This window comes from Trachypithecus francoisi, unplaced genomic scaffold (genome assembly GCF_009764315.1).
Source record: "Trachypithecus francoisi isolate TF-2019V2 unplaced genomic scaffold, Tfra_2.0 Lachesis_group12, whole genome shotgun sequence".
Taxonomy (NCBI): domain Eukaryota; kingdom Metazoa; phylum Chordata; class Mammalia; order Primates; family Cercopithecidae; genus Trachypithecus; species Trachypithecus francoisi.
Window position 1 is genome coordinate 100,065,547 of NW_022681457.1, and position 23,291 is coordinate 100,088,837.

Here is a 23,291-nt window from a genome sequence, read left to right on the forward strand (position 1 = left end):
ATCTAGACACATCTAAACATAGAAAAGGTATAATAAAAATATGAATTATAAGCTGGGCACAGTGGCTCATGCTTGTAATCCCAGCACTTTTGGAGGCCAAGGCGGGCAGATCGCCTGAGGTCAGGAGTTCAAGACCAGCCTGGCTAACATAGTGAAACCCCATCTCTACCAAAATACAAAAAATTAGCCAGATGTGGTGGTGTGCGCCTGTAGTCCCAGCTACTTGGGAGGCTGAGGTAGGAGAATCGCTTGAACCTGGGAGGTAGAAGTTATAGTGAGCCGACATCATGCCACGGCACTCCAGCCTGGCAAAAGAGCAAGACCCCGTCTCAAAAATAAAAAATAAAAGCAAATTACAATCTTTTGAGACACTGGCATATGCAGCACCTGACTATAATTTATAATTTAAAACATAAACTTTTTTTTTTTTTGAGACGGAATCTCGCTCTGTACCCAGGCTGGAGTGCAGTGGCACGATCTCGGCTCACTGCAGCCTCTGCCTCCCAGGCTCAAGTGATTCTTCTACCTCAGCCTCCTGAATAGCTGGGATTACAGGAGTGCGCCACCACGTCCAACTAATTTTTGTATTTTTAGTAGAGACAGGGTTTCACCATGTTGGTCAGGCTGGTCTCAAACTCCTGACCTCGTGATCCGCCTACCTTGGCCTCCCAAAGTGTTGGGATTATAGGTGTGAGCCACCGTGCCCAGCCAAACATAATACGTTTTCATAATTCAAATAGCCACGAATGACTAATGGCAACTATGTTGGACAGAACAGTAATTCCTAGTGGGTACATAAATCCTTGCCTCCGGGCAAAGGCAAAGTCTGTTATGGGTTTTATGAAATGTAAAAATCATTTTTCATTATATCAGACAGTATTCTTAATAAGGCAAAGTAAAAAGGGAAACTTGTAGGTGTGCCTGCCTCCAAAAAAATTCATTATAAATATCCCATATCCTGGCTGAGCGCAGTGGCTCACTCCTGCAATCCCAGCACTTTGGGAGGCTGAGGTGGGCAGATCACAAGGTCAGGAGTTTGAGACCAGCCTGACCAACATGGTGAAACTCCATCTCTACAAAAAGGACAAAAATTAGCCGGGCGTGGTGGCACACGCCTATAATCCCAGCTACTCCAGGGGGCTGAGATAGGAGAATCGCCTAAACCTGGGAGGTGGAGGTTTCGGTGAGCCGAGATCGTGCCACTGCACTCCAGCCTGGGTGACAAAGTGAGACTCCATTTCAAAGATAAAAATAAATATCCTATACCTTGTTTTGTTTTTCTTTTCTTTTTTTTTTTTTTTTTTTTTTTTTTTTTGAGACGGAGTCTCGCTCTGTCGCCCAGGCTGGAGTGTAGTGGCCGGATCTCAGCTCACTGCAAGCTCTGCCTCCCGGGTTTACGCCATTCTCCTGCCTCAGCCTCCCGAGTAAGCTGGGACTACAGGCGCCTGCCACCTCGCCCGGCTAGTTTTTTGTATTTTTTAGTAGAGACGGGGTTTCACCATGTTAGCCAGGATAGTCTCGATCTCCTGACCTCGTGATCCGCCCGTCTCGGCCTCCCAAAGTGCTGGGATTACAGGCTTGAGCCACCGCACCCGGCCTGTTTTGTTTTTCAATTAGAGATAGGATCTTACTATGTTGCCCAGGCTGGTGTGCAGTGGTTACTCACAGGCACAATCACAGCAAACTGCAGTTTCAAATTAGTGGACTTAAGAAATCCTCCTGCCTCAGCCTCCCCAGTAGCTGAGGCTACAGGCATGCACCACCACACCCGGCCCATATCCTGTTGCACACATTCCTACAGGGAGCAAGAAAATAACAAAAGATATATTTATAATAATCTATTTCTAATCCTACTTAATGAATGGCAATGACGAGGTAGATTTTCCTAAAAATCAGAATGGTACAAATCTTTTTTAGTCCCATCATGTGTGCCCCAAGGTGTTTTTTTTTTTTTTTTTTTTTTAAACTTTTATTTTAGGTTCAGGGATGTTATGTGCAGGTTTGTTACATAGGTGAACTCATGTCACGGGGTTTGTTGTACGGATTATTTCATCACCCAGGTATAAAGCCTAGCGCCAAATAGTTATTTTTTCCGATCCTCTCCCTCCTCTCATCCTCCACCCTCAAGTAGAGCCCAGAAATAAGGCCACACACCTACAACCATCTGATCTTTGACAAAGCTGACAAAAACAAGTGACGTCAAAGACTCCATATTCAATAAATAGTGCTGGGATAACTGGCTAACCATAGGCAGAAGATTAAAACTGGAACCCTTCCTTACACCATACACAAAAATCAACTCAAGATGGATTAAAGACTTAAATGTAAAATCCAAAACTATAAAAACCCTGGAAGACAACCTAGTCAGTGCCATTCTGGACATAGGAACTGGCAAAGATTTCATGACGAAGATGCCAAAAACAATTGCAATGAAAGTTGACAAACAGGATCTAATAAAGAGTTTCCGCATAGCAGAAGAAACTATCAACGGAGTAAACAGACAGCCTACAGAATGGAAGAAAATATTTGCAAAATATGCATCTGACAAAGGTCTAATATCCAGCATCCATAAGGAACTTAAGCAAAATTACAAGTAAAAAACAAACAACCCTATTAAAAAGTGGGCAATGGACATGAACAGACACTTTTCAAAAGAAGACATACATGCAGCCAACAAGCATATGAAAAAAAGCTCAATACCATTGATCATTAGAGAAAAACAAATCAAAACCACAATGAGGTCCCATCTCACACCAGAATGGCTATTTTTAAAAAGTCAAAAAATAACAGATGCTGGCAAGGTTGTAGAGAAAAGGGAACACTATACACTGCTGGTGGGAGTGTAAATTAGTTAAACTATTGTGGAAAACAGTGTGATAATTCCTCAAAGAGCTAAAAACAGAACTATCATTCGACTCAGCAATCCCATTACTGGGTATATACCCTGAGGAATATAAATCATTCTACCATAAAGACACATGCATACGTCTGTTCACTGCAGCACTATTCATGATAGCAAGACATGGAATCAGCCCCAAGTTTAAAAAGGAAAGATGGGCTGAAGGAAAAGGAGAGATGGGAAGGACAGAGAGCTGGAATGCTGGAAGAGAACGTTCTGACATTGCTAGAGATCAACACAGCCTGTTGACTATGACGTCTATGGAGAGTGCCAGAAATAACTCTCCAATAAGTCATTCAAAGATGCTGGTGAAAGTACTGTTTATTACCCTAAAGTAACTCTCAAAAAATTCAGAAGCATTTCAGTAAAATGCTATATCAGTAAAAAGTCATTAATTCCTAAACTAATGGAGAGGTAAAGGGACTTTAAAAAACAAAAACAAAAACAAAAAAACATGGGCTTATAGTGAGGATTCTAGAAACCTAATCAGATAGCATGGGACAGTTAACAACAGAACTTGGTTAAAAAAAAAAAAAATTCCGATTATTCTTTATCAGTAACAAAATATACACAGAATTTGAGGGCAGAATGAATCATATTAATTCCTAATACTACATAAACTTTGTACAAAAATGTACTTCCTAAAAAAGGCCTAGTTCTTAAATTTTATTGTGATTACAAATAACCTAAGGAAAACATTTAAAATGAAGACCCCAGGGCCTCATATCTAGAGATTCTGATTCAGCAGAACTCCTGGGTTGGGGCCCAGGAAGCCTTATTTTGTTATAGGCACTCAAGGAGATTTCAAAGTAAGGCACCTGCCTGCTGGATACATTAAGAAACACTGGTGTGGGAAGGTTAGGATGATATTTGGTTCTCAGAACCCAAGTCAATTTACAGCACTAAATCATCGTACTATATAACAAAGTGGTGTCCGAAGTTGCCTTTCTGATGATACTGACCATTAATAGCATGGAAAACTGATAACACAGAAGCAAATTTACTACAGACAAGAAAATGTTAATACATTACCTTTCCAATTAGCTTGATAATCCAAATTTGAGATTTACTGGGGGAAAAAAAAAAAAAAACCGTAGTTTGGTAGACAAAGAACTAGTCTGACTCAAGGTCTTTATCCTCCTCCACTTAATCTATAAAATTCACTAAAATTTCCCAAGCTGCCTGTCAAAGCAGTGTTAAAATCATTAAGTTGGTAAAGGAGACATAATAAAGATATTACATGTAGGAACTTAGAAACATGTTAAACTAAAAGCAGGCTAAAGATGAATGGGGACTGGCTACAGAGCAGTCACCATACATAATCTCCTACAGTGGTCTGCAGAGCCAGTCCTTGAGCATGGGCAAAAGAATCTCAGAATACACAACAGTTCATGAAGACCTGGTCAGGACACAAATGCCCCTTTCCTTTCACAGATGACTGTCTCCTTTCTCTATAATTTTCTAGCAAATTTTCCCAATTTACTTTTGTTTCTGGTATATCAGAAGCTTGTTACACATCTCATACTCCTAATAAGCACTTTCCTTCATGCACACATAAATAAATGTGTATTCTTTAAAACAAAGTACCTTCTTTACTAACCACTAATGACAAGTCAAATAAGAAACGTCATTATGACTATGAACAACTTTTTCCAAAGTTTTAATAGCATCAGAAAATTGGGAGCTACTAGTCAGATGAAATATTTATTTTTATTTTATTTTTGAAATTTTTAAAAGTATACAAAAGGCCACGCACAATGGTTCCCGCCCATAATCCCAACACTTTGGAAGTCCAAAGCAAAGCAGGAGGATCACTTGATGCCAGGAGTTGGAGATCAGCCTGGGCAACCAAGCAAAACCCCATCGTCACCAAAAAAATTAGAAAATTAGCCACCGTGGTGGCACTCTCCTGTAGTCCCAGTTATTCAGACGGCTGAGGTGGGAGGATCACTGGAGCCCAGGAGTTCAAGACTGCATTGAGCCATGATTATAGCACTGCATTCTAGCTTGGGTAACAGAGCAAGACCCTGTCACTATTCAAATATATACACACACACACACACACACACACACATATACACACACATACATCCATATATATATATATGTATAATTTATATATATATAGTAAAACTGTGGAAAAATTCAATTTTTTTTTTTTAATTAGATGGAGTCTCGCTCTGTTGCCCAGGCTGGAGTACAGTGGTGTGATCTCAGCTCACTGCAACCTCGCCTCCCAGGCGATTCTCCTGCCTCAGCCTCCTGAGCAGCTGGGAGTAATAATAAATAATAAATAAGCCACCACCATGCCTGGCTTATTTATTCATTTTTTGAGATGGAGTTTCAGTCTTGTCACCCAGGGTGGAGTGCAATGGTATGATCTCGGTCACTGCAACCTCTGCCTCCCAGGTTGAAGTGATTCTCCTGCCTCAACCTCCTGAGTAACTCGGATTACAGGCACCCACAACCACATCTGGCTGATCTTTGTATTTTTATTAGAGACAGTGTTTCACCATGTCGGCCAGGCTGGTCTCAAACTCCTGACCTCAGGTGATCCGCCCGCCTCGGCCTCCCAAAGTGCTAGGAATACAAGCATGAGCCATGCCGCCTGGCCTAATTTTTTGTATTTTTATTAGAGACGGGGTTTCACCATGTTGCCAGGCTGGTCTTGAACTCCTGACCTTAAGTGATCCACCCACCTCAGCCTTCCAAAGTCCTGGGATTACAGGTGTGAGCCACTGGGCCTGGCGAAAAATTCAAATTTCTAGAATTCTACAAGTCAAAAACTTTCTCCTTTAATCCAAGTTAAATATAAAATTCAATTTCAACAAAGTTATAGAATCAAAATTACCCTGTTTAGTTTGAACTACACTGAATACAGCCCATTGCTACAGCTGACTGAGGGCATTGTGATACAATGGAAAGCATCCTACACTGGGAGCCAGGATATGTTTATTCTACACCCAGTTTTTTATTAGTAACCATAGAAATTAACATATAGGTATCTAACGATAGCATCTGAGAAAAGTATGCCTTTAAAAAATACTTTTCACTGCTTCTAACAGTTATATTCATTGTTTTAAAAATAAATAAAAACTGAAGCACTAGAGAAAGTCAGAGTTCTCTTACCCTTGAACCACTAATTTGCTACTTATTCTTCTACATTTTTATTTTCTATGTACATACTACTATTTTTCTTTTAATAGAGACAGGGTCTAACTATGTTGCCCAGGCTGGTCTCAAACTCCTGGCCTCAAGTTATCCTCCCATCTTGTCCTCCCAAAGTGCTGGGATTACAGGTGTGAGCCACCATGCCCGGCCCATACTACTTTATTCCTTGAAAAATGTGATCACACTATATGTAACTTGTTTTTATAGTTTATATATTTTATTCCAACTTAATGTAACCAATCCTCTGGAGGCTGTAATGTCTCTGCCAGAATACTGTCAGAGATGGCCAGGGAGGAAACTAGGGCCTTCAAACCCTGCCAGGCCCCTGCCCCTGGGGTGGGATCAGAGGTTGTCTAACAGAGTCAGGACTTTGAACATCAACCAGTGGTAATGAGGCCACCTCCACTAGTGTATCAGGGAGATATACTCATTTCACCATGTTGGCCAGACATTTCCGTGGAGGGAAAAGGAGAAGGGAAATGGTACTGCTTTGTTATAACCAGGTGGAGACAGAAGTCCAAGTGCTCCACTGGGTTATCTCATTTTTATTTTTTTATTATTATTTCTTTTGAGACAGAGTCTCGCTCTGTCACCCAGGCTGGAGTGCAGTGGCGCGATCTTGGCTCACTACAACCTCTGCCTCCCAGGTTCAAGTGATTCTCCTGCCCCAGTCTCCTGAGTGGCTGCAATTACAGGCGTGCACCAGCACACTTGGCTAATTTTTGTATTTTTAGTAGAGACGGGGTTTCACCATGTTGGCCAGGCTGGTCTCAAATGCCTGACCTCAGGTAATCCGCCTGCCTTGGCCTCCCAAAGTGCTGGGATTACAGGTGTGAGCCACCGTGCCCAGCCCCATTTTTTAGATTTAATACTTCTTGCTTTCAGAATGTGATTTAAAGGAAAAGAAAAATAAATAAATAAATTTAATACTTCTGAGAGACTTCTGCTTCCAGAAAGACAGAATTTTAGATGGTAGTGAGCTTCTTAGTTTTTTGCCTTATACATCTCAGCCTTGGAACCAAAAAAGCCAGCAACCACAGTGAGGAGGCTCCTTATTACTGCTGGGGTGGGGGAATGGGAGTTGCAGCTCCCATTCACTAGTGGAGGGATACACTAGTATCTATTTTTAGTAGAGACAGGGTTTTACCGTGTTGGCCAGGCTGGCCTTGAACTCCTGACCTCAGGTGATCCGCCCACCTCGGTCTCCCAAAGCGCTGAGATTACAGGCGTGAGCCTCCACGCCCAGCCTATTTCCACGTTTTGAGATCATCCATCTAACTGCCATTCCTGAAGGCCTCACTGGATGCTACTGTCCCAATAATTTTACATCTAGAAATTTATTCTATAGAAACAGTCATACAGATGTCCAAAGATATAACAGAGGAATACTGAGGCCTTATTGTTTGTAATAGCAAAACACTAGAGACCACCCAAGCCCATCAGTAAAAGATTTGTTAAATTTATAGACCACCAACAGAGGATGGAAGTCTAGGCCACCCATTCAGCCTTTGCTGGCATGCGTGAAGATGGAGCCACAGCTTTTTCTGCAGTGTTTACAGTAGAGCAGTAATTATCTAAGTCTGTGGTCTTGTTTAGGCTGCCCCTTCCCTGGTTCTTAGGCAAGAGGCAGCAGGATTTTGTTGGAATTTTTTTTCTCAGTCCAGGTTGCTGGCTTCTTTAGCTCCAAGTCAGGAATATAGGAGGCAAAAAAGCAGAAAATTCTATATTCCCAGAGTACTTCTGAGAAGTCTCTCAGAAGTATTAGATTTAAAAGCAAAATTAAAAATGCATAACATGTGACATATCCATACAGTGGAACATTATTTCATAATTAAAAGCAATGAAGTGTGGACACATGCTATAACTTGAATAAACTAAGTGAAAGGAACAAAAGACCACATATCGTATCCATAGATGCAGAACCTGCAGATACAGGGACAACTATAACGGACTTCTGCATCCACAGAGGAGTCCTGGAACCAATCCCCCGTGGATTCCAGGGGGAATGTATATGATTTATATATAGAATAAATGTATATGATTCCATTTATATGAAATATCCAAATAGGCAAATTCATACAGACAGTAGACTATTTGCTGCCGAGAACTGAGGATGGAGAAGAGGAGTGACTGCTAATGGGTACATGGTTTCTTTTTGAGGTGATGAAAATGTTTTAAAATTGGACCCTGGTGGCCGGGCATGGTGGCTAACATCTGTAATCCCAGCACTTTGGGAGGCCAAGGCAGGTGGATCACTTGAGGTCAGGAGTTCAAGATCAGCCTGGCCAATATATAGTGAAACCCCATTTCTACTAAAAAATACAAAAATTGGCCAGGCACAGTGGCTCATGCCTGTAATTCCAGTACTTTGGGAGGCCCAGGCAGGTGGATCATGAGGTCAGGAGTTCGAGACCAGCCTGACCAACATGGTGAAATCCCATCTCTACTAAAAATACAAAAATTAGCTGAGCGTGGTGGTGCATGCCTGTAGTCCCAGCTACTTGGGAAGCTGAGGGAGGAGAATCACTTGAACTCAGGAGACGGAGGTTACAGTGAGCCGAGATCATGCCACTGCACTCCAGCCCAGGCAACAGAGCAAGCCTCCGTCTCTGCCCCCCCCAAAAAAAAATGGGCTGGGCGCGGCGACTCACACCTATAATCCCAGCACTTTGGGAGGCCGAAGCAGGTGGATCACGAGGTCAGGAGATCGAGACCATCCTGGCTAGCACAGTGAAACCCCGTCTCTACTAAATATACAAAAAACAAAAATAAGCCCGGCGTGGTGGCAGGTGCCTGTAGTCCCAGCTACTCGTGAGGCTGAGGCAGGAGAATGGTGTGAACACAGGAGGCGGAGCTTGCACTGAGCAGAGATTGTGCCACTGCACTCCAGCCTAGGTGACAAAGTGAGACTCTATCTCAAAAAAAAAAAAAATTAGACACTGGTAATGGTTGCACAACTCTGTGAATATACTAAAAACCACTGAATTGTATATTTTAAAAGGGTGAATTATATTGTATATGAATTATATCCAATAAGTTGTTTTTTAAATATATGCATACAGATCATAAATATAAATATATACATACTAAAGAAGATTTTAATTTGGATTACACAGGTTTGTTTTGTTTTGGTCTCTTAGTAGAGACGGGGTTTCACCATGTTGGCCAGGCTGGTCTCAAACTCTTGACCTTGTGATCCGCCCACCTCAGCCTCCCAAAGTGCTGGAATTACAGGCGTGAGCCACTGCACCCGGCTTGGATTACATAAAGTTATGATTTCATGTTACAAAAACATATATGTCTATTATGTTTTCTTAAAAATTAGAAAACCAGTCTGAGAAACACATAGTGAGATCTGATCACCACAAAACATTTTTAAAAATTAGCCAGGTGTGGTGGCTCATGCCTGTGGTCCTAGGCTACTCAGGATGCTGAGGCAGGAGGATCACTTGAGCCTGGGAGGTCGAGGCTGCAGTGAACCATGATCACACCACTGCACTCTAGCCTGGGTGACAGAGTGAGACCCCCGTCTCCAGAAAATAAAAATAAAAATAATTGGCTGGGCGCCGTGGCTCACGCCTGTAATCCCAGCACTTTGGGAGGCTTGAGGCGGGCGGATCATGAGGTCAGGAGATCGAGACCATCCTAGCTAACACGGTGAAACACTGTCTCTACTAAAAATACAAAAAACTAGCTGGGCCTGGTGGTGGGCGCCTGTAGTCCCAGCTACTCAGGAGGCTGAGGCAGGAGAATGGCGTGAACCTGGGAGGCGGAGCTTGCAGTGAGTCAAGATAGCGCCACTGCACTCCAGCCTGGGCGACAGAGCAAGACTCCATCTCAAAATAAATAAATAAATAAATATAAAAATAGAAATAAAAATAAAAATAATTTTTTAAACTCGAATAATTAAAGAGAAAACTTAATCCCACTGACAGAAATAACCATGAATCTCTAGATAGAGTCTTAGTATTCATTTGGGTTTTATTCTTATAAAAGGAGTATTTTCTTTACCTTGCTGTCTGGGTATTCCTCACTAGCCTCACCCTCTTCCCTTCACACCTCTGTGGTAATTCTTGAATTGCATAATACTGGTATTTAATCAGAAACTGCTGGATTAACTCCTATATTGCAGAATAGGGGTCAATGGCAGATGCCAAATATTTTAATGTTTTACTAAGTCAACATTAAGGAACTGCTCACTTAGAAAACCCAGTTTAATCAGTCTTTAGAATAGTCAGATTTTTAAACACCTAAGAAGAAAAGCTTTAACTTCATTCTTCTCTTTATTTTTGTTTATGGAACTGAGAGTAAGCAGTGGTGATGACTGGAGGAAGAGAGAGAGAAGTAAGGACCTGAAAGCAACTTTTATTAAATTATTTTCCTCAACATATTTTCTGGGGAGTGTATAGAGCAATGTGTTATTAAAGAATGAACTTTAAAACTTTAATACCCCGTTTACCTTTAGTATGAATTCTATCTAAATTAGCTGTCTGAATACACAAAATGGTTGCTTTGATTTAGACTAACTTAAAAGTCACAAAACAATGTGATAAATGAGCAAAGTCACCTGGCTTCTATTACCTATTTCTTCCGTTTTTTTTTTTTTTTGAGTTGTAGTCTCTCTCTGTCACACAGGCTGGAGTGAAATGGCGCGATCTCAGCTCACTGCAACCTCTGACTTCCGGGTTCAAGCAATTCTCCTGCCTCAGCCTCCTGAGTAGCTGGGATTATAGGCACCTGCCACCAGGTCCAGCTAATTTTTGTATCTTCAGTAGAGACGGGTGTTTCACCATCTTGGCCAGGCTGGTCTCAAACTCCTGAACTCATGATCCGCCTACCTCAGCCTCCCAAAGTGCTGGGATTACAGGTGTGAGCCACCGCGCCCGGTCTATTTCTTCAGAATTTTTGCTAAACACATGCTAGAACCAAGTTTGGAGTCTAGAGGTTTTATAAGCTGTTCTTCTACAGGGGCTGCAGAGCATGTGGGAAACCACAGTTTAGAATCATACATACCTAGGTTTGAATCCTGACTTCCCTACTTCGTTAGCTGTGTAATCTTCAGTAAGTGACTTAACATCTGTGAAACCTGACTTACTATATACCATGTTATTGTGGGGATCAAGTAAGTTAGGATACACACAGTTCCTGGCACATGGTAAGAGTTTTTAAAATGTTACTTGACCTAAAGATACTCCATGCAAAGAACTCAAGGCCTAACAACAGATTCTTCAGTTCAAGCACTTAGTGGTTAGAATCCCTAGATTGCTTTCTTCTTTCAGAAAACAAGGAGAGAAGGGGGAAAAAATCTAAATATCTTCTACATTAAATTATTCCAACTGACATAGATTATGGTCCGATGCTTTAAAAAAAATAATAAGTCTACATAAAGTTTAAACAGTTCACTAAATAGAAAAAAGCAAATATATTCTTTTTTTTTTTTTTTTTAGACAGAGTCTCACTCTGTCGCTGGAGTGCAGTGGCACGATCTTGGCTCACTGCAAGCTCCCACCTCCCGGGTTCATGCCATTCTCCAGCCTCAGCCTCCCGAGTACCTGGGACTACAGACGCCCGCCACCAATGCCTGGGTAATTTTTTGTATTTTTAGTAGAGATGGGGTTTCACCGTGTTAGCCAGGATGGTCTTGATCTCCTGACCTCGTGATCCGCCCGTCTTGGCCTCCCAAAGTGCTGGAATTACAGGTGTGAGCCACAGCGCCCGGTCAAGATATTCTTTAACATATCAAAAATCTCTGGCCATGCAAAGATTATATTATTGTTTCCTGGCCATAACCATGTCACAGAACAAACTCAATAAATAAAGTCAAATGATATGTAATGGAAGAATTACTATGTGTCCAAGCTCTTTCTATGTAAATAAAACAGTTAAGCAGAAGATACTGCAAAGACTTTGGTTGCTACCATTTCTACCATTTCCTTACTCAGAATCACCAATTCATGAAATCTGCTCTTCAGATAAAAGCTTGTACAATTTAGAGAGGAAATGATTAGCTTGAAATTACATCAGGATGCCCAATTACCAGGGCTAGATGAAACTCTAGGACAGACTATTAAGAGTTCATTCACATGGAACATTTACCTTATTGAAGACAAATCTCTCTGCTCATCCAAAACAAGCTCTTCGCATGTATTAATCTAGTTAATCCTGATATCCTCTTGCTCAGCAGAGAACGGTGGCTAAGATCACTAATTTAGAGCCAGACTCTCAGACAACTCCACTACTGCCTACCTAAGTGACTGAACAACTGGGCCTGTTTTCCTTCTCTATAAAATGGGAATAATAACCTCACTGGACAGTTGGGAGAACGGAATGAGTTCATACATATAAAGGGCTTAGATTAGCATAACACTCAAGGAACAGGGTTGGGAGAGTTGTTTGTTATATACCTTTTCATACTTTTTGGTATTTGTAATACGGACATGAATCTTTCATTTTAAAAAAGCAAGCAAACAAAAACCCTCCCATCAAAAACATGAAAATAGAGTAAAACACAAGTTAAAGAATGAATGTGGAAAAACTCTGAAGATAAAATCTTACTCATTGCCTGTATCATAACAAAAAATAAAATTAAATAAAAGATAAAATCTATGTAACAGAAGTATGTAAAAGTAGGATACACAAAAACTCTCAAAGTGGGTTTAAAGACTGGGCAAGGTGGCTCACATCTGTCATCCCAGCACTTAGGGAGACCGAGGCAGGCAGATCGCTTGAGCCCAGAAGTTCAACACCAGCCTGGGCAACATGGTGAAACACTATCCCTACAAAAAATACAAAAGTTAGATGAGCATGGTGGCACATGCCCGTGATCCCAGCTACTCGGGAGGCTGAGGTAGGAGAATCACTTGAGCCCAGGAGATCAAGGCTGCAGTGAGCCACTCATGCCACTGCACTCCAGTCTACATGAGAGAGAGAGAGGAAAAAGTTTAAAATGTAGGTTACCAGGTCCCACTTCCAGATACTCTGATTCTGTATGTCTGTGGTGGGGCCCAGGAATCTATAATTTTTAATAAGTACTTCAAGTAATTCTAATTTGGATGTATTTGGTGCATAGACCATATTTTCATAAACATTCACATATTGACAGAAGAAAAACACGTTTAAAAAAAAAAAAGGGCGGGCACAGTGGCTCATGCCTGTAATCCAAGCACCTAGGGAGGCCGAGGTGAGTGGATCACAAGGTCAGGAGTTCGAGACCAGCCTGGCCAATAGGGTGAAACCCTGTCTCTACTAAAAATACAAAAATTAGCCAGGCGTGGTGGTGGGTGCCTGTAGTCCCAGCTACTCAGGAGGCTGAGGCAAGATAACTGCTTTAACCTGGGAGGAAGAGGCTACAGTGAGCCAAGATCATACTGCTGTATTCCAGCCTGGGCGACAGAGCAAGACTCCATCTCAAAAAAAAAAAAAAAAAAAAAAAAATCAAAACTGGAATGAAGAAGTTTGCCCCATGGTTAAACTTAAACTTTGAATTCCTCATGATGCCTTTTGGACTCAGCTCTCTGTAGGCCAGTAACTGGTCACTGTTTGACAGAGTCAAATTTGGTAAATAACAGTCTATTTCCTCCACACTATCATATCTTAAACTTTGACAAACTCAAACTAAGCCAAATATAATGTCAAGGACAATTCTGGTGATCCAAAGTCCTTTATAGATGAAGTGCTATTGGATGGTTATATATGGCTCAGAAGATAATTACAAATGTTTTTTTTTTTTTTTTTTTTTGAAACAGAGTCTTGCACTGTCACCCAGGTTAGAGTGCAGTGGTGCAATCTCGGCTCACTGCAACCTCCGCCCACTGGGTTCAAGTGATTCTCCTGCCTCAGCCTCCCGAGTAACTGGGACTACAGGCAGGCGCCACCACACCAGGCTAATCTTTTTTATTTTTAGTAAAGACGAGGTTTTCCTATGTTGCCCAGGCTGGTCTCGAACTCCTGACCTCAGGCGATCCGCCTGTAGGATTACAGGCGTGAGCCACCGTGACCAGCCACAAATTTTTATTACTGTATTATACTACGAAATAATTTGGCATGTCAGAGGGGAAAAAAAAAAAAAAAAAGATTCTGTTGTGATGTTAGGGACCAGGGCTAATACTCGACTAGCAGAGTAGGCTGGATTTTCCATTTAGAACCTATCTAACCATAGGGCAAGTCACTTAACCTCTTTGGCTCTTAGTTTTCTGGAAAAGGCAGGTGGGGAGAGATATTAATTTATTGAAGTTTTAACTGTAATGTAACAACATTACATACACAAGATACATCCCTACTCTTAGGGAATCCACACTGAAGTATTTGGGGATAAAATGCCACAATGTATGCAACTTATGAGAGAAAGAGCAAATAATAAAGCAAATAGAGTAAAATGTTAACAATAGGTAAACCTGGGTAAAGAGAATCCTTTCAACTGTTTTGTTTTTGTTTTTGTTTTGTTGGGTTTTTTTTTGAGACAGGGTCTTGCTCTGCTGCCCAGACTGGAATGTAGTGGTGCCATCATAGCTCACTGCAGCCTTGAACTCTCCAGGCTGTAGTGATCCTCCCACCACAGCCTCCGCAGTAGCTAGGAGTACAGAAAAACACTACTATGCCTGGGTAATTTTTTAATTTTTTGTAGAGACAGAGTTTTGCTCTGTTGTCCAGGTTAGTCTTGAACTCCTAGCCTCAAGCAATCCTCCTGCCTCAGCCTCCGAAAGCGGTGAGATTAAAGAGCTACTGTATCCGGCCTCTTATGCTTGTAACTTGTAAGTATGAAATTATTTCCAAATAAAGTGTTTTTTAAATTATTACTCTAGTTTCCACTTCAGTCCTAATAGTTTCTAACTATATTATAGCTCATTTTATTGTGTGTCATTTATATATTATCTTCAAGGGCAGATAGATATCAATCTTTTAAAATTAAAAGCTTTTTTAAAATTCATTCACCAGCCGTGTGAGGACCTACACTAAACGCCAGAGATCTATCTGGTGATGAATAAGAGAAGAAATGGTTTCTGCCTTTGCATTACCGATAGTGTTCCAAGTCTAATCTGAATCATTTAAGAATTTCGGAATACCGTAAAAGTACAAAATTTCAATTTAGAATACAATGAAACTCAAAATATACCCCACAACCTTACTACAATTTAAAAAGCACCAGTTTAACATTTTCTCAAAAGTGACATAAACTTCTCCCGATAAATTGTGGTTTTGTGAGTTTCAGTTTTATGGGCTTGCCAGTGGCTCCTCCTCTGAGTTAGTAGTTCAGCTTATAACAGTACATTTGATGTTCTCTTGCTTCAGCCTAAGTCACTGTGAATTGAAGTCATTCAAATGTTGAATGGGAGAGATGCTTCACCTTCCAGTAGTTTTCAAAGGTTATCTGTTGCTGTTTCTTTTGGTAAATGACCAAATTATGATAAATTACCTAATATAATACTTTCATTAAAAATAAAAACCATAAAGTGTACAATAGTCTTTAAAAACTAGGTCTTACAAGTCCCGGCACAGTGGCTCATGCCTGTAATCCCAGCACTTTGGGAGGGAGAGGCGGGCGGAACATGAGATCAGGAGTTTGGGACCAGCCCGGTCAACATAGTAAAACCCCATCTCTACTAAAAATACAAAAAATTAGCTGGGCATGGTGGCAGATGCCTGTAATCCCAGCTACTTGGGAGGCTGAGGCAGGAGAATCCCTTGAAGTGGGGAGGCAGAGGTTGCAGGGAGCTGAGATCGCGCCACTGCACTTCAGCCTGTGCGACAGTATGAGACTCCGTCTTTAAAAAAAAAAAAAAAAAAATAGGTCTTACAAAGTTCTCCATCCTCCTTTCCTAGAATGACTTCCCCACTGATGTCCTTGAGGACCCACAGCACCGCTCCACCCCCAGTCCCGTTCGTCCTGTACAATAAGGCCACATAAATCTGGACCCGTATATGTGACTACAATCACATTAACCTCTACTGAAATGTTCACTGCCACATCGTGCTTCAGGTCAAGCTCAAGTCTCACTACAAGAATTCAGTTACCTTGCTGGGCGCGGTGGCTCACGCCTGTAATCCCAGCATTGTGGGAGGCCAAGGAAGGCTGATCACGAGGTCAAGAGTTCAAAATCAGCCCGGCCAATATGGTGAAACCCAGTCTCTACTAAAAAAAAAATACAAAAATTTGCCCGGCATGGTGGCATGGGCCTGTAGTCCCAGCTACTCGGGAGGCTGAGGCAGGATAATCGCTTGAACCGGGGAGACAGCAGTTGCAGTGAGCCGAGACTGTGCCACTGCACTCCAGCCTGGGTGACACAGTGAGACTCTGTCTCAAAAAAAAAAAAAAAGAAGAAGAGTTCAGTTACTTGTCCTTTCAATTTCTTTTTTTTTTTGAGATGGAGTTTCACTCTTGTTGCCCAGGCTGGAGTGCAATGGTGGGATCTCAGCTCACCACAACCTCCACCTCCCAGGTTCAAGTGATTCTCCTGCCTTAGCCTCCCGAGTAGCTGGGATTACAGGCATGCACCACCATGCCCAGCTAATTTTGTATTTTTAGTAGAGACGGGGCTTCTCCATGTTGGTCAGGTTGTTCTCAAACTCTTGACCTCGGGTGATCCACCCGCCTCTGCCTCCCAAAGCGCTGGGATTATAGCCATGAGCCACTGCACCCAGCTGCCCTTTCAATTTCTATCCCAGCTTCTCAAACTCTGATGTCAACACAACTTATTAGGAGATCTTGTAAAAATGCAGATTCTGATTCAGTAAATCTGGGGTGACAACCAAGATTCTGCATCTCTTACAAATTCCCAGGGAATAGCAAGCCTATACCATGTATTTAACAATTAATCATGATTTGCCTAACGGGAAACAAAGTACTCAGAGAGAGGACAAGAAGCACCTACTTTAGATAAGATGACCATGGAAGACCTCTTAGACATAAAGAATGAGAAGGAAACAGCCATGCAAAGAGCCAGTGTAACAAGACTGCCATGAGTACACAAGAAAGTGGTGTTGGCAGGGGCCAGATCATGAAAGATTTTCTAAACCAAATTAAAGTGCTTGAATTTTATGCAAAGAGGGAACAATTTATTCATAAACTTAACAAATGTTTACCAAGTACCTACTATGTAGAAAAAAAGCATTTAATACAACGTTTAACAGCAAGGACTGAAGGCAGAGTGCCTGGTTTGATATATTGATTCTTCTGCTTGAGTGTGATATTGGGTAAGTTACTTAAACCTCTCTGGGCCTCAGTTGCTTTATACGTATAATGGTTGGAAGAACACCTACTTCACAGAGTTATCATGAATATAAATGAATTAATAGATGAAAAGCTCTTAAAATATTGCCCAGCATGCAGTTAAGTGCTCAGTAAAACAGTATGTGCCAAAGAACATATTCCTGACTTCATGGAGCTTCCACTGGTGGGAGGGAAAGGGGTTAAGGAATGCCAGAACAGGGTAACAGGATACCACTGAAGGGTTTTGATGGGTGAGGGTATATAAGGGCAAAATCTGATTTCCATTTAAGATAATAAATAACACTCTGCCATATGGAAAACAGGTCAGAGGCATCAAACTGATAAAGAATTGAAGCTGGGTGGCCTCTTGTGGTAGTTGTGGTGAAATGTGCTCTGGATTAGGTAAAAGCAATGGACATGAAAAGTGTGGATTAAATTAAATTGGGATAGCATAATCCTAAAGCCACGTGGATGGTTTGGATGTGGAAAGCGGGAGAAAGAAAGAAATCAAGTAACTCCTACCTATCTGCTTTGAGCAACTGGGTCAAGGAAACCTCAAGATGGGAGTAAGGGTAGGCCTATACTTTGCTGGAGGATGGAAAGGGAAATAAATCCCTTTAAGAGATACCACAGATCTATAACCCTGGCATTTACATCTTGAAAATAATTCTCGGGTATGGAGGGCTATAAACCAAAATTAACATTGTTTACCTCGGGACACATCTGGGGAGAGGCAGGGACAGAAGATTATTTTTATTTTTTGAGACAAACTCTCGCTCAGCCGCCCAGGCTGGAGTACAGTGGCGCAATCACAGCTCACTGCAGCCTTGACCTCCCTGGGTTCAAGTGATTCTCCCACCTCAGCCTCCCAAGTACCTGGGACTACAGGCACGTACCACCATGCCTGGCTAATTTTTGTATTTTGTTGCCCAGGCTGGTCTCGAACCCCTGGGCTCAAGCGATCTGCCCACTCTGCCCTCCCAAAGTGCTGGGAGTACAGGCATGAGCCACCATGCCCAGCCTGGGGTATTAATTTTATATACTTGTGTCCTATTTGTCTTTTTATAACAAGCATGTTTTTCTTTTCTATTCTTTGTAGATTTAAGAAAATTATTTTTTAATGTTTTTACATGATAATCTCATTACTGTCTCTAATCAGTGCCAAAATGTTAAACTGCTTAAATGTAATAGAACTTCTTTTGAATAAATGCTAAATGCAAAGTAGTCATTCAAAAACTACTAGATGAAATAACAAAGGGAATTAACGTCACTTGAGTTCCTTTTGAGTACTTTTGTTACTTGCTTGAAGTATATGCTGAAGATGGAAACAAAGGCTTTAATCTGTAGGAAAATCAAATCTGAAATATCTCAGCCAGAACCACTTTTTAAAACAAACCATCAAATGTACAATGACCAGACTTTCCATCTAGGCACAACAGACCCATGATGAAAACGAGTTCTGCTTGTTCACATTCACTCATCAGAAGCCTAAAAGGAGGAACAAAGTCTATTATCTCTTCAGAATAACTAATAAACCATGTAATTTAAAATACTGACTGTCTGGAGGCAACATCTCTTCTTTTTACAGAGGGGTCATCCTTTTTCTTACAAATTCTTCATCAAAGACATATTCTTTAGTGGGGGAAAAAACCTGAATGACAACAAATGAAAGAAAGAAAGAAAGAAAAATGACCAAAGCTACAGTCCTTTTATCCTAGTCTGGATCTACCTTGATTGTATTCCCTATAAGTATCAACAACAATAAATCAAAATGTCACCAAAACGGTCTGGAAACAAGTTAAAAGCTACTATTTATTGAGTAGTGTATTTTGCAGCTGACATGCACTATATAAAACTAGTTTTACGTATTTCACAATAACCATATGAAATTAAGGGTTGTTTTCCTCATGTTTCATATGAGTTTCAGATGAGGAAACTGAGGTTCAGAGAAGCTTAGTAATTTGTCATAGGTCATACAACTGAGGAGTGTCAAAACTGAGGTTTAAACTCCAAGGTCCATACTATCTACCAACCACTATGATAGTTTCTTGCACCAAAGCAAAGAAGGAGATGCTAGAATCTCACCTGTTTGATCTCAAGATTCTTACAGAACAACCACCATCTCACTCATAGACATTACTATCAAGTAAGATAAATGACCTGAGCTACGACCCATAGAATGTAGGCCACAAATGTTTTAAATTTTCTAGCAGCCATATTAAAGACGTAAAAAGAGTACTTGCTTTGACAGCATAAATACTAAAACTGGGTCAATTCAAAATAGATTAGCATGGCCCCTGTACAAGAATGATGCACAAATTTGTGAAGCATTCCACATTTTTTTTAAAGTAAAAGAAACAAGTGTGATTAAATATTTTTATTTAACCCAATATATCTAAATTCATTTCAACACATAATCAATATAAAAAGTTATTACATTTTCTTTGTACTACATCTTTAAAATCTAGTGTATATTTCATAATTATAGTACATCTCAACTCAAACTAGACATACTTCAAACACTCAATAGGTAATGACTATTGTATTGACAGCACCCGTCTAAAGAAAAGGCCTCTGTGGGCACCAATGTCATCAAGACCAGGTACTAAGGATGATGTACCTGACTCATTAACTCAACATTCAAGCTCTCAGAAACTATTTATTTTTTTTTTTCTTTTTTCAATCTGTCACCCAGCCTGGAGTGCAGTGGCGTGATCTCACCTCACTGCAACATCTGCCTCCCAGGTTCAAGTGATTCTCCTGCCTCAGCCTCCTGAATAGCTGGGATTACAGGCACATGCCACCATGCCCGACTAATTTCTGTATTTTTAGTAGAAACGGGGTTTCACCATGTTGGTCAGGCTGGTCTTGAACTGCTGACCTCGTGATCCGCCCACCTTGGCCTCCCAAAGTGCTAGGATTACAGGCGTGAGCCACCGTGCCTGGCCTGAAACTATTTATTCTTATTTCAAACAAATTTTAACAGTTTATCTGGTGTACTGAGCCACAACAAATTACAATAAAAAATTAATGGGCCAGGCCTCAGCTACTCAGGAGGCTGAGGCAGGAGAATGGCATGAACCCAGGGGACGGAGCTTGCAGTGAGCAGAGATAGCGCCACCACACTCCAGCCTGGGCAACACAGCGAGACTCTGTCTCAAAAAAAAAAAGAAAAGAAAAAGAAAATGAAAGGAAATGGGCTGTATCAACAGAGCTAAGTTGGCAAAGGAAGAAATACAAAATACACACACACGTGCACGTACGCACCAATCCACACATGCACATACACAAAGGAGATTTAGGTTCAAAAAGCACAATAGCTGAGGCCATTTAGCAGAAAGGCAAAAATAGTCTTACATGCCTCAATGGCTCCCGAGGCCATTGCAGCATTACTGAATTTATATTCAGAATGTTGACATTAATTGGCAGTTAAACCCAGCATTTTCAGGTTTTTTTGATATGGAGTTTTGCTCTTGTCCGTCAGGCTGGAGTGCAATGGCGTGATCTTGGCTCACTGCAACCTCCGCCTCCCGGGTTCAAGCGATTCTCCTGCCTCAGCCTCCTGAGGAGCTGGGACTACAGGTGCCCACCACCACGCCTGGCTAATTTTTTTGTATTTTCAGTAGGGACAAGGTTTCACCGTGTTAGTCAGGATGGTCTCGATCTCCTGACCTCGTGATCCGCCTGCCTCGGCCTCCCAAAGTGCTGGGATTACAGGCGTGAGCCACCTCGTCTGGCCAAAGCCAGCATTTTCAAAAGTGAAGGAAGCATTAATATATTTTAGAAATATTTTCATTTAAAATAAATTTCAGAACTCTGTATTATTTTTGCAATTTTTCTATAAATCTAAAACTATTCTATTGGTTTCTGTTTTTAAAAAAATTAATTTGAGGCCTCTAGTAAGACCAGGCAGTTCGTCCTATAGAATCAACTCTGCCTGTCATAGCAGCTATAACTTCCAGACAAAAACAACCACCTGAAGGCACTGGACAGTGACGGAAGCAGGCAAATATTGGAAGGGAGTTGGCAATTGGAGGAAGGGGACTGCACTGGACAAGTTTCCCCAGTTTGTATCTTTTAGCCTTGCACCATGCAGGGCAACTAAAACCCCAATGGAAAATTCACACTCCTGCTGACTTTAAAAACCAAAAAACAGTCTAGAGCAACCATTACCATTGGAAAGAAAATAAAAAGAGAGAGAGAGAGATGGAGAACCAGCAAGGGGGGGCCCTAAAATCTGCATAAATCTGTCTAAATCTCTAGCTGATCCATGAAACACACATGCACAGAGCAGGGTCCACGTAGGCCAGCTAAGAGAACTGAACTGAAATATAAACTGCTACCTACTACGGGGGGACAGTTGTGCAGCTTGAATTCAGCTAAGTTAATCAATCGCTTGCTTTAGAAAAGAAAATCAATGCTCTTAAGAGTGGCATAGGCCGGGCGCGGTGGCTCAAGCCTGTAATCCCAGCACTTTGGGAGGCCGAGACGGGTGGATCACGAGGTCAGGAGATCGAGACCATCCTGGCTAACACGGTGAAACCCCATCTCTACTAAAAAATACAAAAAGCTAGCCGGGCGAGGTGGCGGGCGCCTGTAGTCCCAGCTACTCGGGAGGCTGAGGCAGGAGAATGGCGGGAACCCGGGAGGCGGAGCTTGCAGTGAGCTGAGATCCGGCCACTGCACTCCATCCAGCCTGGGCGACAGAGCGAGACTCCGTCTCAAAAAAAAAAAAAAAAAGAGTGGCATAACAAAATTTATATATATAAATTATCATTTATCATTTGTAATATTCAAAATACAATCCAAAATTATTCCCCATAAGAAGAAACGGAAAGGCCTGACCCATTCTCAAGGAAAAAAAAAAAGGTAATCAAGAAGACTACCCTAAGATGACCCAGATTCTACAGTTTGCAGTCAAGGATTTTAAAGCAGTTATGGTAACTATGTTCAAATACCAAAAGAAAAATATGCTCATAATAAAGGACGATAGGAAATCTCAGTAGGGAAAGAAATCACACACAAAAACGTAAATTCTAGAACTAAAAACTACAATATCTGAATTATTTTTTCAAATTACTAGATTGGCTTAACAGTAAAGAAAAGAAAGAAACAAAGAAAGAGAGAGGGAGGGAGGGATGCAGGCAGCTCGGAGGGAGGGGAAAGAAAAGGGTCTGTGAACATGAAGACAGAACCAAGAAATTGTTCAATTTGAACAACAGAAAAAAAAGCCTCAAAGACCTACGGGAAAATATTAAAACGTTCATATTTTAGAGTTCCAGAAGGAGATAATGAAGAAAACAAATATTTCAAGAAATAATGGCCAAAATTTTCCCAAATAAAGACGAATTTACAGATTCAAGTTTCACGAACATCAAGGAGATTCAATATAAACAACGCCACAACTAAGTATATCATAACTGAAATAACGAAAAGCAAAAAAAAAAAGAAAGAAAATCTTCACACTAGCTAGAAAAAAACCAACACACGGCATACAAAGGAATAATAATTTGAATGACTGTTGAATCCTCATTTGGAGTAATGGAGGCCAGAAAACATGGAACGCTTTTTTTTTTTTTTTTTGAGATGGAGTCCTGCTCCACCCAGGCTAGAGTACAGTGGCATGACCTCGGCTCACTGCAACCTCTGCCTCCTGGGTTCAAGAGATTCTTCCGCCTCAGCCGCCCCAGTAGCTGGGGTTACAGGCATGCGCCACCATGCCCAGCTAATTTTTCTATTTTGAATAGAGTCAGGGTTTCACTATGTTGGCCAGGCTGGTCTTCATTTCCTGACCTCAGGTGATCCACTCACCCTGGCCTCTCAAAGTGCTGTGATTATAGGCATCAGCTACCGCCCTCGGGCCTTTTTTTTTTTTTTTTGACAGGGTCTCCTGTCGCCCAAGCTGGAGCGCAGCTCTCACTGCAGCCTCGATCTCCAGGATCAATCCATCCTCCCACCTCAGCCTCCCACGTAGTTGGGACGACAGGCACTTGCCACTATGTCCAGCTATTTTTT

At 41.4% G+C, this 23,291-nt stretch overlaps 1 protein-coding gene and 1 non-coding gene across 2 annotated transcripts in view; one reads left to right on the top strand and one right to left on the bottom strand.

Annotated features, from left to right (window-relative positions):
* The window catches only part of CLIC4 (chloride intracellular channel 4), a 101,386-nt gene that overhangs the window by 44,829 nt on the left and 33,266 nt on the right, over positions 1–23,291 (bottom strand). The gene's annotated exons all lie outside the window — the stretch shown is intronic.
* LOC117093999 lies at positions 19,516–19,618 on the top strand. The gene has a single exon (XR_004441340.1). It is a non-coding gene; the product is annotated as a U6 spliceosomal RNA (small nuclear RNA).